Raw genomic sequence first — 14,934 nt, 5'->3', positions numbered from 1 at the left:
TGTGAGAGAGTACTGCCCCAATACCATATGGAGAAGCATCACAAGCCAAACGAATAGGCAGCGTTGGATTGAAGTGAGCCAACACTTCCTCTGAGGTGATCAATGCCTTGCTTTTGCGAAAGGCCCTCTTACAGTCCTCGCTCCACTTCCATGGTACTCCCTTCTGCAAAAGAGAGTGTTCAGCGGGTGCAGCACCGTGGATAAATTTGGCAGAAACTTATGGTAATAGTTAATCAACCCTAGGAACGACCTCAACTGGGATACATTATCCGGAGCGGGAGCCTTCACAACAGCTTCGATCTTGTCAGGAGACTTATGAAGCCCCTTCTGGTCAATGACATAACCACAGTACGAGATCCGCTTCTGAAAGAACTCACATTTCTGGCGATTAACTCAAAGTCCATATTCTTTCAATCTGGTGAGCACCAGTTCCAAATTTGCAAGGTGTTCCTCGTCATCATCTCCTGTAATCAGAATATCATCCAGGTAACATTGTGTGCCTGGAATTCCCTGTAATACCTGCTCCATGGCCCTCTGCCAAATTGCTGGAGCCGATGCCACTCCAAAAACCAGCCTATTATACCGGTACAAGCCTCTATGCGTGTTGATCGTGAGATACTGGCGTGACTCTTCCTCAACTTCCATCTGTAAGTACGCCTGCACCAGGTCTATCTTGGTGAAGTGTTTCCCGCCAGACAACGAAGCGAAGATATCCTCAATCCGCGGAAGCGGATACTGCACCGTGTGAAGCACCGGATTAACAGTGATCTTGAAATCTCCACAGATGCGAACATTCCCCGGTTCCCCCGGCTTGTTGCTCGATGAACGCTTCATGACGGGAACAATGGGCGTGGCCCACTCACTCCAGTCTACCTTAGACAGTACTCCTGAACGTTCTAGCCCTTCCAGCTCAGCTTCCACAGCAGGTCGTATCGCATAAGGTACCGGTCTGGCTTTGAAAAATTTCGGGTTTGCATGTTCTTCAACCTTGATGTTTGCCGTAATTCCTCTCAGTGTTCCCAGTCCCTGTTGGAACACCTCTTTAGCATCGTCCAATATTCTGGACAATCGTTTAGGTTTGACATCTTTTTTTCCGGAATCTACCGTTAGTGCTTTTAAGGAATGCCAGTCCATATTTATTTTCCTAATCCACTCCCGTCCCAGTAGTGGTGGACCTCCCTCAGGTAGCACATATAAGTCCATTCCTCGGCTTTCTTTGCCCTTGTGGACCACCTTTACCTCTATCTTCCCGATGGGGTATACTCTTTGCCCCGTGTATGTTTTCAATACAATCTCCGTATCCCGTAGGGGAATATGTGGGAATAACCTTTTGTAATCTTGCTTATTCATGACCGTCAATGCTGATCCAGTGTCCAATTCCATCTTCACTTGGACTCCTGCTATCTGAAGTGTGACCCAAATTGTTTGGAGGTCTGCTTCCTTACCAACATTGTGTACTCTTAGACTACCCAGTTCATTACTGCTGGAGTCTGAATCTGACTTCTGTTCGTTCGAACTGTTCTCTGTCACCTTGTGTACCTTTCTGTACTTTTCCTGCGGTGACTTTGTTGCTGGTCTTCTTTCCTGACCGGCATACTTTAGCTATGTGACCAAGCCTGCCACATTTTCTGCATTCCTGATTTTTGAACCAGCACTGGTTCTGATCGTGCGTTGTCTTTCCACAACGATAACATTTTACTGTACCCAAGACCATTTGATTGGTGCCGAGTTCCGGTGACTGTAGCTGCATTTCCGCCGTGCCTCTCGCTGTGGCTTCTTGCGATGCTGCAATAGTGACAGCTTTATCAAGCGTAAGATCATTCTCCTCAAGCAGTCGCTTTTGTGTTCCTTCTTTTAACAATCCACACACAAATTTATCTCTCAGCGCATCTGCTAGTCCTGTTCCAAACTGACAGTACTTTGATAGCTTACGCAGTTCAATTAAAAATTCAGCGTTGCTTTCGTCTTTCAGCTGCGTTCTTCTGTAAAATTTAAATCGTTCCGCTATCATCAGCGGCATGGGGTTTAAATGATTTTTCAGGACAGTAACAATATTCGCGAAAGTCTGATCCGCCGGTTTATTTGGTGATAGAAGGTGCTTCAATAGCCCGTATGTCTTCGCACCCATTGAGCTTAATAAGGTTAGTGCTTTCTCATCATCTGGTACCTTATTTGCTTTACAATAAACTTCCATGCGTTCTACATACGTGGTCCAATCTTCGATATCGCTATCAAAGGTATTAATGTTCCCATGTTTAGGCATCCTTGCAAGTTTTAAAATTTTTCTTTTTCTCAAAATGGCGGCTTCCCGCGCTTGTCTTCTTCCCCCGCCTACTAAAATGGCGGCTTCCCGCGCTTGGCGGTCTTTCCCGCGCTCGTCTTCTTCCCCCGCCGACTACAATGGCGGATTCCCGCGTTTGCCTTCTTCCCCCGCTGGCTGCAATGGCGATTGCCGTGCTGCTGCCGTTCTCGCCTCCCCAGCGGTTCTCAATTCCCCGACGCTGCTTTGCCTCGCAGCCCCGCTTGCAGCCCGGTCCTTTACACCGGCTGCGTTTGAGTTCTCCGCGGCTCTCGTGCCTTAAGCTGCCCCAGTCGCTGCGCCTCTCGGCCTCGATTGCAGCCCGGCCCTTTTTACCGGCCGTGGTCGAGTTCTCCGCCCTTATTCCTCCGTTTTCCCTCCCCTACTCCACAGCCAACGCGGCCGATTTCTGCTCGTGTCGCTGATCGGCTTACCCACCACCGTGGTAGAAGGCATGATCACTGCCTGTCGCTGATGGAGGGCTTCGTGGTCAGAATTTTTCTTTTTAACTCGGGTTCTCGATGCCTCCCGTGCGATGGTGCTCAGCAGGATGATGAGGGCGGATGCCTCTTCTCGACGCCCGTTCTGAGGACGAAGCTGCCTTGGATGTAAAACTGCCGCAGGGTAAGATCGGACTCGTCGCCACTGTTGAGTCTGTGTCCCCCAGTTATGCTTATGATCAATCACTGGACACAGACAACAAGAATAACTTTTAACAGGTCTTTACTATTCGGAGGTCAGGCTGAACTGCCCAGCAAATCCCTACACAACACTTATATACCGGTGTGGTCACCACCGGTATTACAGTATACAGCAGCCAAGAGAAAGTAGTACATCTCTTAAGGTAGCTCTCTTAAGGTGGAACAGGTTACATACACCACAGAACCAAATTACCTTCCTCATCCGTAAGCATCTGGTGCTCTAATAAGAGTACGAAACCAGAAAAAGCCATTCACCCTGCTTCTTCCAACAGGCTATGTGCACCATGAAACAAGAGCATAAACCAGTTTCTAAAGAACTATGTGAGCTAGGACAGTGAGTGACAGCTAGCTATTCAACCAAGCCTGATCCTGTCTTCACCCGATATCCCGACAAGCACTTTCCAGTGAGGTGAAAGGATAGCAATCAGAAGCCGAAACTCTGGCTGATTTCCTCCTCCTAACCCAGGAACACTGAAAACAATTCCAACACATTTTTTCCACCCTAGGTGTGATCAGGTATCTCAGGAAGAACTAGGAATCAAACCTGGCACTTTCTAGTTTGTGAACCTCAGTACACAATTTTTTAAACCAACACAGCCATTTGGGGTACTGCACAAACTATGAAAAATGAGAAAAACCATGTTGCCATCATGTGAAAATGACACAATGATGTGTATTTCATCATTACACTATATGTATGTAAACAAATTGAGAGAGAGTTTGGAAAATGTTTTTCCTTGAAGTTGATGCACCTTTAATCCCATGAAGGATATTGAAAAACAAAACTTTCAATTAAACAATAAAATTTCTCCCTAATCACAAAAGGTATTATGCAAATCTATAGCATATCAACTTAACATTACAAACTACATTATTCAAATGTTATATTCCAGAAATTATATTCCTATAACCTCCACAGGGCTAAGTCACAGTATCCCATAGGAACAGACTGCCATGTCAACTCTAGAAACATAGAAGATAGGAGCAGGAGTAAGCCATTCGGCCCCTCGAGCCTGCTCCGCCATTCAATGCGATCATGGCTGATCATTCAAATTCAGTACCCTATCCCTGCTTTCTCCCCATACCCCTTGATCCCTTTAGCCTTAAGAAATATATCCAACTCCTTCTTGAATATATTTAATGTATTGGCCTCTACTGCCTTCTGTGGTAGAGAATTCCACAGGTTCACCACTCTCTGGGTGAAGAAATTCCTCCTCATTTCTGTCCTAAATGGCCTACCCCTTATCCTTAGATTGTGACCCCTGGTTCTGGACTCCCCGACCATCGGGAACATCCTTCCTGCATCTAGTCTGTCCAGTCCTGTCAGAATTTTGTAAGTTTCAATGAGATCCCCTCTCATCCTTCTAAACTCCAGCGAGTACAAGCCCAATCGACCCAATCTCTCCTCATACGTCATTCCTGCCATCCCAGGTATCAGCCTGGTGAATCTTCGCTGAACTCCTTCCATGGCAAGAACATCCTTCCTCAGATAAGGCGACCAAAACTGCACACAATACTCAAGATGTGGTCTCACCAAGGCCCTGTACAACTGCAGCAAGACATCCTTGTTCCTGTACTCAAACCCTCTCGCTATGAAGGTAAAATTTTGGAGTCCATTATTAAGGAGACAGTAACAGGACATTTGGATCATCATAATTTAATAGGACAAAGTCAGCATGGTTTTATGAAGGGGAAGTCATGTTTGACAAATTTGCTGGAGTTCTTTGAGGAAGTAATGTATAGGGTGGATAAAGGGGAACCAGTGGATGTAGTGTATTTAGACTTCCAAAAGGCATTTGACAAGGTGCCACACAAAAGATTATTGCTTAAGATAAAAAATCACAGGATTGGGGGTAATATTCTGGCATGGATAGAGGATTGGCTATCTAACAGAAGGCAGAGAGTTGGGATAAATGGTTCATTCTCAGACTGGCAATCAGTAACTAGTGGTGTTCCGCAGGGGTCAGTGCTGGGTCCCCAACTCTTTACAATCTATATTAACGATTTGGAGGAGGGGACCGAGTGTAACATATCAAAGTTTGCAGATGATACTAAGATGGGAGGGAAAGTAGTGAGTGAGGAGGACATAAAAAACCTGCAAGGGGACATCGACAGGCTAAGTAAGTGGGCAGAGATTTGGCAGATGGAATACAATACTGGAAAGTGTGAGGTTATGCACTTTGGCAGGAAAAATCGTAGAGCAAGTTATTATCTTAATGGCAAGAAACTTGAAAGTACTGAAGTACAAAGGGATCTGGGGGTCCTGGTGCACGAAACTCAAAAGGTTAGTATGCAGGAGCAGCAAGTGATTAAGGCGGCCAATGAATGTTGGCTTTCATTGCTAGGGGGATAGAATATAAAAATAGGGAGGTATTGCTTCAGTTGTACAAGGTATTGGTGAGACCGCACCTGGAATACTGCGTACAGTTTTGGTGTCCACACTTAAGAAAGGACATACTTGCTCTCGAGTCAGTACAAAGAAGGTTCACTCGGTTAATCCCGGGGATGAGGGGATGGACATATGAGGAGAGGTTGAGTAGATTGGGACTCTACTCATTGGAGTTCAGAAGAATGAGAGGCGATCTTATTGAAACATATAAGATTGTGAAGGGGTTGGATCGGGTGGATGCGGGGAAGATATTCCCGATGATGGGTGAAACTAGAACTAGGGGGCATAGTCTTAGGATAAGGGGCTGCTCTTTCAAAACTGAGATGAGGAGGAACTACTTCACTCAGAGGGTGGTAGGTCCATGGAATATGCTGCCTCAAAAAGCTGTAGAAGCTACATCATTACATAAATTTAAAACAGAAATAGACAGTTTCCTAGAAGTAAAGGGAATTAAGGGTTACGGGGAGCGGGCAGGAATTTGGACATGAGTCTAGGTTCGGATCGGTCATGGCCCTGTGGGTAGCGGAGCGGGCCCAGGGGCCGTGTAGCCTGATCCTGCTCCTATTTCGTGTGTCTAATTCTGTTAGATTCAGGAGATGGTTCTGTGATAGTGGATTGGCGGTTAGGATCAGATCAGCCATGATCTTATTGAATGGCGGAGCAGGCTCGAGGGGCCGATTGGCCTACTCCTGCTCCTATTTCTTATGTTCTAACATGCCATTTGCCTTCTTAACCGCCTGCTGCACCTGCATGCTTACTTTCAGCGACTGGTGCACAAGGACACCCAGGTCTCGTTGCACTTCCCCTTCTCCCAATCTATTGCCATTCAGATAATAATCTGCCTTCCTGTTTTTACCACCAAAGTGGATAACCTCGCATTTATCCACGTTATATTGCATCTGCAATGCTTTTGCCCAATCACCCAACCTGTCCAAATCATCCTGGAGTTTCTCGGCATCTTCCGCACAGCACACACGCCCACCCAGCTTTGTGTCATCTGCAAATTTGGAGATATTACATCTAGTTGCCTTGTCTAGATCATTAATATATATTGTGAATAGCTGGGGCCCAAGGACTGATCCCTGCGGTACCCCACTAGTCACTGCTTGCCACTCGGAAAAAGACCTATTTATTCCAACTCTTTGCTTTCTGTCTGCCAACCAGTTCTCTATCCAAGTCAATACCTTGCCCCCAATCCCATGTGCCTTAACTTTACACGCTAATCTCTTATGCGGGACCTTATCAAAAGCCTTCTGAAAGTCCAAATACACCACATCCACTGGTTCTCCCTTATCTATTTTACCAGTTACATCCTCAAAAAATTCCAGCAGATTAGTCAAGCACGATTTACCTTTTGTAAATCCATGTTGACTTTGTCCGATCCTGTCACTGTTTTCCAAGTGCTCTGCTATTACATCTTTTATAATGGACTCTAGCATTTTCCCCACAACCGATGTCAGACTTACCGGTCTGTAATTCCCCATTTTCTCTCTACCACCTTTTTTGAATAGTGGGGTAACATTAGTTACCCTCCAATCCATGGGTACTGTTCCAGATTCCATCGAATGCTGGAAGATGATCAGCAAAGCATCAACTATTTCTAGGGCCACTTCCTTAAGTACCCTAGGATGTAGATTATCAGGCCCTGGGGATTTATCGGCCTTCAATCCCATCAATTTTCCTAACACCATTTCCCTACAAATACTGATTTCTTTCAGTTCCTCCCTTTCATCAGACCCTATGTTCCCCGACATCTCTGGGAGGTTATTTGTGTCCTCCTTTGTGAAGACAGAACCAAAATATGTATTTAATTGGTCTGCCATTTCTTTGTTCCCCATTATAAATTCCCCTGATTCTGACGGCAAAGGACCTACGCTTGACTTCACCAATCTTTTTCTCTTCACATATCTATAAAAACTTTTACACTCAGATTTTATGTTCCGTGCTAGCTTACTCTCATATTCTATTTTCCCTTTCTTAATTAATCCCTTTGTCCTCCTTTGTTGAATCCTAAACTGCTCCCAATCCTCAGGTTTGCTGCTTTTTCTGGCCAATTTATATGTCCTCTCCTTGGATCTTATGCTATCCCTAATTTTCCTCGTTAGCCACGGTTGAGTCACCATTTTTGTTTTATTTTTATGCCAAACTGGGATGAACAAATTCTGTAGTTCATCCATGCGGTCTTTGAATGTTTGCCATTGCCTATCCACCGTCAACCCTTTGAGTGCCATTCCCCAATCAATCCTACCCAACTCGCTCCTCAGACCATCGTAGTTTCCTTTATTTAAATTCAGGACCCTAGTCTCTGAGTCAACTACTTCATTCTCCATCTTAATGAAGAATTCGATCATATCATGATCGCTCCGACCCAAGGGGCCTCGTACAACAAGATTGCTAATTAATCCTTTCTCGTTACATAATACCCAGTCTAAGATGGCCTGATCTCTGGTTGGTTCCTCGACATATTGGTCCAGGAAACCATCCCTTAAACACTCCAGGAATTCCTCCTCCACAATATTGTTACTAATTTGGTTAGCCCAATCTACATGTAGATTAAAGTCACCCATGATGACTGCTGTGCCCTTATTGCACGCTTCTCTCATTTCCCTTTTAATGCCGTCCCCAACTTCTGCATTGCTATTTGGAGGTCTATATACCACTCCCACTAACGTTTTCTGCCCCTTGGCATTTCTCAGTTCTACCCATACAGATTCTACATCATCAGAGCTAATATCCTTCCTTACAATTGTGTTAATCCCTTCTTTAACCAGCAATGCTATCCCACCTCCCTTTCCTTTTTGCCTATCTTTCCTGAATACTGAATACCCCTGGATGTTGAGTTCCCAGCCTTGGCCACCCTGGAGCCATGTTTCCGTAATCCCAATCAAATCATATTCGTTTACCTCTATTTGCGCAGCTAATTCATCCACCTTATTACGAATGCTCCTCACATTAAGACACAAAGCCTTCAGGCTTGTTTTTTTAACACTCTTACACCTATTAGAATTATTTACTGTGGCCATGTTTGATTTAAACCGTTGATTTCTCTGACTGCCACTTTTGTTTTTCTCCTTCCTATCTTTTGCTTTAATCCTTGTTTCCCTTTCCTCTTTCCCATTGCTCAGGTTCCCAACCCCCTGCCATTTTAGTTTAAACCCTCCCCCAGAGCACTAGCAAACACTCCCCCTAGGACATCGGTCCCGGCCCTGCCCAGGTGCAAACCGTCCGGTTTGAACTGGTCCCACCTCCCCCAGAACCGGCTCCAATGTCCCAGGAATTTGAATCCATCCCCCTTGCACCATTCCTCTAGCCACGTATTCAGCTGAAATGTCCTTCTATTTCTACTCTGACTAGCACGTGGCACTGGTAGCAATCCTGAGATTACTACCTTTGAGGTCCTATTTTAAAATTTACTTCCTAACTCCCTATATTCTGCTTTTAGGACCTCATCCCGCTTTTTACCAATATCGTTGGTACCTATATGTACCACGACAACTGGCTGTTCACCCTCCCCTTCCAAGATGTTCTGCAGCCGCTCAGACATCCTTGACCCTTGCACCAGGGAGGCAACACACCATCCTGGAGTCTCGTTTGCGGCCGCAGAAACGCCTATCTGTTCCCCTTACAATAGGATCCCCTATTACTATAGCTCTCCCCCTCTTTTTCCTCCCATCTTGTGCAGCAGAGCCAGGAAGTTGGCTGCTGTTGCCTTCCTCTGGTAAGCCATCCCCCCCAATAGTACTCAAAGTTTTGGTGTCCATACTTAAGAAAAGACATACTTGCTCTCGAGTCAGTACAAAGGAGGTTCACTCGGTTAATCCCGGGGATGAGGGGGTGGACATATGAGAGGTTGAGTAGATTGGGACTCTACTCATTGGAGTTCAGAAGAATGAGAGGCGATCTTATTGAAACATATAAGATTGTGAAGGGGTTGGATCGGGTGGATGTGGGGAAGATGTTCCCGATGATGGGTGAAACTAGAACTAGGGGGCATAGTCTTAGGATAAGGGGCTGCTCTTTCAAAACTGAGATGAGGAGGAACTACTTCACTCAGAGGGTGGTAGGTCCATGGAATATGCTGCCCCAAAAAGCTGTAGAAGCTACATTACATAAATTTAAAACAGAAATAGACAGTTTCCTAGAAGTAAAGGGAATTAAAGGTTACGGGGAGCGGGCAGGAATTTGGACATGAGTCTAGGTTCGGATCGGTCATGGCCCTGTGGGTAGCGGAGCGGGCCCAGGGGCCGTGTAGCCTGATCCTGCTCCTATTTCGTGTGTCTAATTCTGTTAGATTCAGGAGATGGTTCTGTGATAGTGGATTGGCGGTTAGGATCAGATCAGCCATGATCTTATTGAATGGCGGAGCAGGCTCGAGGGGCCGATTGGCCTACTCCTGCTCCTATTTCTTGTTATGTTCTTATGGTGTATCTATCTGTTTGAGAGGGGGATGTCAACAGGGGACCCCTGCACTACCTGCCTATGCCTAGTACTCTGTCTGTTGGTCACCCATTCCCTTTCTGCCTGTCCAACCTTTGCCTGTGGTGTGACCAACTGATCAAATGTGCTATTCACGACCTCCTCAGCCTTGCGAATGGTCCAGTATGAATCCAATCGCAGCTCCAGTGCCGCAATGCTGTCTGCCAGTAGCTGCAGCTGGACACACTTCCTGCACACATAGTTGTCAGGGACACAGGAAGTGTCCCTGAGTTCCCACATAGCGCAGGAGGAGCATACAACGGGGCTGGGCTGTCGTGCCATGACTTACCCTTTAATTAATTGCAATTAAATTAAATCAAATCAATCCCACCAATTACACTACCGTTAAATAGTATATTTAAGGGCCCTGGTTTATAAACAGTCCTCGCTACACCACAGAGACTTTAGAAACTATAAACCACAGAGTTAAAGTTTATAGAGAGAAATACTCACCAACCAATCACTTACCTGCTTTCTGGTGACGTCACACTTCGATTACTTTTTACTTCTTTCCGTCTGAGATTGGAGATTGGAACGCTCCGAGGCCTACCTGGTCTCCTGGGGCCTTTTGTACTGCCGCCGCTCCGCGATTCCCACCGAGATTTCACCCGCTGATGCTCCGAGGCCTACCTGGTCTCTTGGAGCCTTTTGTACTGCCGCCGCTCCGTGATTCCCACCGAGATTTCGCCCGCTGACGCTCCGAGGCCTACCTGGTCTCTTGGAGCCTTTTGTACTGCCGCCGCTCCGCGATTCCCACCGAGATTTCGCCCGCTGATGCTCCGAGGCCTACCTGGTCTCCTGGGGCCTTTTGTACTGTCGCCGCCCCGTGATTCCCACCGAGATTTCGCCCGCTGATGCTCCGAGGCCTACCTGGTCTCCTGGGGCCTTTTGTACTGCCGCCGCTCCGCGATTCCCACCGAGATTTCGCCCGCTGATGCTCCGAGGCCTACCTGGTCTCTTGGAGCCTTTTGTACTGCCGCCGCCCCGTGATTCCCACCGAGATTTCGCCCGCTGATGCTCCGAGGCCTACCTGGTCTCCTGGGGCCTTTTGTACTGCCGCCGCTCCGCGATTCCCGCGATCTAGATTGAGTGGATCAGAGTCCAATCTGAATATATTTATTATTTTAATAGTAGCACTGCTCATCAATCACCCCTGTCCTCACTGACCTCCAATGGCTTTCCAGCCCCAATTCATTGATTCATAATCCTCATCCTTGTCTTCAGTCACCTCTCCTAACTCTTAAATTGTCCATTTCCTGACTCCCCTTTGATGAAGTACCCTGGAATGTTTCTATGTTAAAAGGACCGTATAAAAGTTGTTGTAATAAATAATTAATTAAATCTTCCCAAACTAATGGCGACTTTCTTCAAGTAATAGTTACAACTTACTACTAGCACACATATTAGCATTGGCACATCATTTTTGGTTTATGACAGAAAAAGGCTATAGTACTGATTGGCTCACTTGGAGCCTCATTTGAGAAATATAATGCTTGGTATCATTGTTGGGTTGGGAATTCATGTACCTGTATTAGAATGGTGATAATCAATATTGTTCATCAAAGATTTGCTTGATGGGAGTTTATCAAGTCTTCTCTGGGTTTCAATTCTCACCTTTGTAAGCTTAAAAAAAAACTGTGAAAATATGGTGCAAGATGTCAATGGTAACAAGGTCTGAAAGAACAAATTTAAATGTTAACAAAAATGATTTGGTTTAAGGTACCAGTAGCACCCCATCAAACAGAACCAACTACAGTAAACAGGTGTTCTAGGACCCAGCAACGTAAAACAATATTCAACCACACTTGATTGAAATTGTAAACTGATTTTTCTTGTGTGCAGTAAACTGAAATCTTGTTTCAAGTGCAATTGCTGACTCGAGTTCAACATTATTTATCATATGCCTTTGTCAAGAATCGGCTAGAAGCTGAGTTACAGCCGTCATCTTTTTGTAATGCTACTTTGCATGATTCTGAATTGGTGTCTGTAACAAGCGGATCTACATTAAAGTCACTACCAGAATGACACGAAAATCTGTGGGTGTTTGTGTGTGAATGGGTAATTTGCCAGAGCTTGTTTGTTTTATTTTTAAACATTACGTCAGCCAGAATCAAATCAATCTTACGTCAGATGGTTTCAGCATTTCCTCTGGAACCCATCTGAGTCTCTGAAATGTGGCTTGCAGAGAGGAAGCTACTGGGAAAGATTGACAAATCAGACTAGCTTTGACATCAGCACTTAATCTCTTTTTTGGCTTGGTTTTATGTGGGTCAAGTGTTGCATCGACTAAAATCTTTAAGTATTTTGATTTTAGAAAGAACAGCAGCATCCTGTGATACACATTTAACCTTTTAATTATACAACTACCGCTAACTTTTCTTTGACCTGCCAACCAGTTAACTTTTGCTGGATTATAAACATATTTTTAGGTTAATTTTATTTTTCAGTGAACTTTAAGAACTTTAAGATTACTATCTGAACAAAATATTTTAAGGCCTACTTTTAAAAAGACATGTAGTCGATGGCATGATGATTTGTGGCCATTTAATAGATTGTGTCAGAATCAGTAAATGTAATGTCTGTTTTAATATTTTTTATAAAAATTGTAACTTTTTACACCAGTAATTGCTTTCTTTGTCAAACAGAGCACTTCTATATTCTTATGCTGGGTTATGGTATCACTTTTCCCCTTAGTAGGGGGGTCAATAACAAGGGGGCATAGATTCAGGGTAAGGGGCAGGAGATTTAGAGGGGATTTGAGGAGGAACTTTTTCACCCAGAGGGTGGTTGGAATGTGGAACTCAATGCCTAAAAGGGTGGTAGAGGCAGGAACCCTCACAACATTCAAGAAGCATTTGGATGAGCACTTGAAATGCCATTGCATACAAGGCTATGGACCAAATGCTGGAAAATGGGATTAGACTGGACAGGGATGGATGGGCGGCGCAGACACGATGGGCCGAAGGGCCTCTTTCTGTGCTGTAAAACTCTATGACTCTATGAGATACTGTCAGCCCTCTGGGTATCTTACTCAAGTGGCCATTCTTCATGTGCAATTAGTGGCAGTTTTTTTTAAAACTGTGGAGTGCTATTTTGCACTCAAGGATTCTAACCAAACATCCCTGTGTATTATATACTCTCCAGGAGGAGCTAGTGATCAGGGGATTTTTTTCCTCCTTAGCTTTCAGGTCACAAAGGGCAATTTTACTCCCCCCACTTGTGTACCAGCTGACATTAATTCATCAGAGCCCAGGGATTGAATCTGGCACCTTCTTGGTCTGTATGGCGCAGTACTAGACCTGTGGAGACAGATGAGATTCATCAAAGAATGGAATGACAGTTTGACATTGCAGCATTATTAAAATACATCTTTTTTGGTTTAGCAGGTCTACAAGATTCAAGCATTGAAATCTCTTATTACAGATGCTCTTCATCCTTATTGTTTTAACTCAGGAAGGGCAAAATATTCAAAGCTGTAGCCTTTTCTATAATTACTGTCTTTTGTCTCTCCCCAATTCTCTCCTCTCCTGAAAGTAGTGATTCATGCTTGGAATAAGTTTCACAGGAGCTGGAAGCTCTTCAGTAATTTTTTTCAAGTAGCAATTCAGGTGAATACTGCCATAACGTTCTTTTGACGGGCAAAGGGAGACATGGAACTTAAGCTTCCTATTTTCTGCTCGAGAGTCAATAGCCCAATTACTTGACCCAGGAAGCCTCTTGCTGATATGAGTTTCTTCAAACATTACTTTTCAATTGGCATCAGTTACAATGGCTTCAACGTTATGTACGAGAACTCAAGGATATTTAGGAACATAAACTGCTAGCAGACCCATCCCTTTTTAATAGATCTCACTGACCCAGCATTTCCTCTACCACTACTTTCCTCAAAAATGTATCTAATTGCATATAGGACCCATTTATACTATTCACTTCCCTAGTAAATTATTCCACAAGACTGTTACCCTTGATGGAGAAAGATTCTGCTTGAATTCTCCTCTTACTCTTAACTTTCTAATTTTTAAACTTGTGTCCCGATAGTTGAAGTCTTTGGCATAATGAACAATTTGCCTGGACCAGCTTGGTCAAATCCCTTCATAATCTAGAAAACATCAATTAAATAATCCAAAATACATTCTTAGGCAAACAGCCTTGACACAAAGCATCAAGGTTATTTGACCAAGAGGAAGAGCTAAGCACAAACCTACCTTTGCCCCAAATCTCTGTTCAATCACTCCCAGCAATGATCATCGGATAATGATCAGGAATAGGAATCCATAATAAAAAAGACTATTGTAGAATACTATGTGCTGTTGCATTCGTATCAACCACTGATTTTGCCAAGGTTATCTCTGGGGAGGGAATGATGCTCATGGCTTCACTTGTGAATACTTGGAGAAAGATTCACTCATCAACTATCTTGTACTCGTCCTCTGTTTCAAGACTATTGGCATCTTTTATGGTTTGTCTACAGCTGCAAATTTTGTTGAGGGGGCAGTAAAAGAGCTCTGTGACTTCCTTTGCAGGATGTTGAGGCTGCAGAAATAGTATAGCTTAATTCCTCTAGGTACAAAGCTTGGATTCTCATCGTAACCTGCGCTCACTCCCAATTTTCTTTGCTCTCTTGTGGGTGGTTGTTTGTGAGAGAATACTGTGCCACAGCTGTCAGCAATTCTCTACTGCCTTGGCAAAGGGTCCATTCTTTAATGTGTGAGCTAGACAGTGAAAGTTGGCAGGCTAGACAATCATGGGTGACATCAGAGCAGAGTCTGATCTTGTCCTCAAGAGGTAATGTGATAAATAAGATGGGAGTTCTAGACAACCTAAAAAGGACTTGAATCAATTGCTATGGATAGGTGGTATTTACCTCAATGTTGAGAGACTAGGGAGAATTGTGAAGTGCTAACAATCATTATGAGGGAATCAGTGAGAAGGTAACAGATTGGAAACAGTCTAACATTTTCAAAAAGGATGACAAAAAAAAGACGTGGGCAACTACAAACCCATGAATCTTCACTTCTGCATAAATGAACGGACTCCGTCCGTCAGGATTAAGCCCGAGGAATTTCTAT

Source organism: Somniosus microcephalus, chromosome 21 (genome assembly GCF_052327205.1).
Source record: "Somniosus microcephalus isolate GS21.2 chromosome 21, FLI_Smic_1.0, whole genome shotgun sequence".
In the NCBI taxonomy this organism is placed as follows: Eukaryota; Metazoa; Chordata; class Chondrichthyes; order Squaliformes; family Somniosidae; genus Somniosus; species Somniosus microcephalus.
This window is presented reverse-complemented; position numbering follows the sequence as displayed.